Source organism: Magallana gigas, chromosome 9 (genome assembly GCF_963853765.1).
Source record: "Magallana gigas chromosome 9, xbMagGiga1.1, whole genome shotgun sequence".
Classification (NCBI taxonomy): domain Eukaryota; kingdom Metazoa; phylum Mollusca; class Bivalvia; order Ostreida; family Ostreidae; genus Magallana; species Magallana gigas.
In genome coordinates, this window is record NC_088861.1 from 18928895 (window position 1) to 18929168 (window position 274).

Genomic DNA, 274 nt, shown 5'->3' on the forward strand with positions numbered 1-274 from the left:
GTCATTTTCTGTTGTTAGTAGTGCAATTTGAATTAAGTGCAATTTTAATAAGCATCACACATTGTATATGTACAATTATACCAATATACCAATTTTTTAAAAACTTTAACGAAAAATATTCAAGATTCATTACTTCACAATTTATTTGTCAAATTTAGGAATATATCAGAAAAGAACACAAACCATTTATTGCACCTGTGCGGGTATTAATAATTCATCTTTGATTCACTATCTATGCGTTTGCTTTAAACTCGGGCTGTCATTCTTACACGAG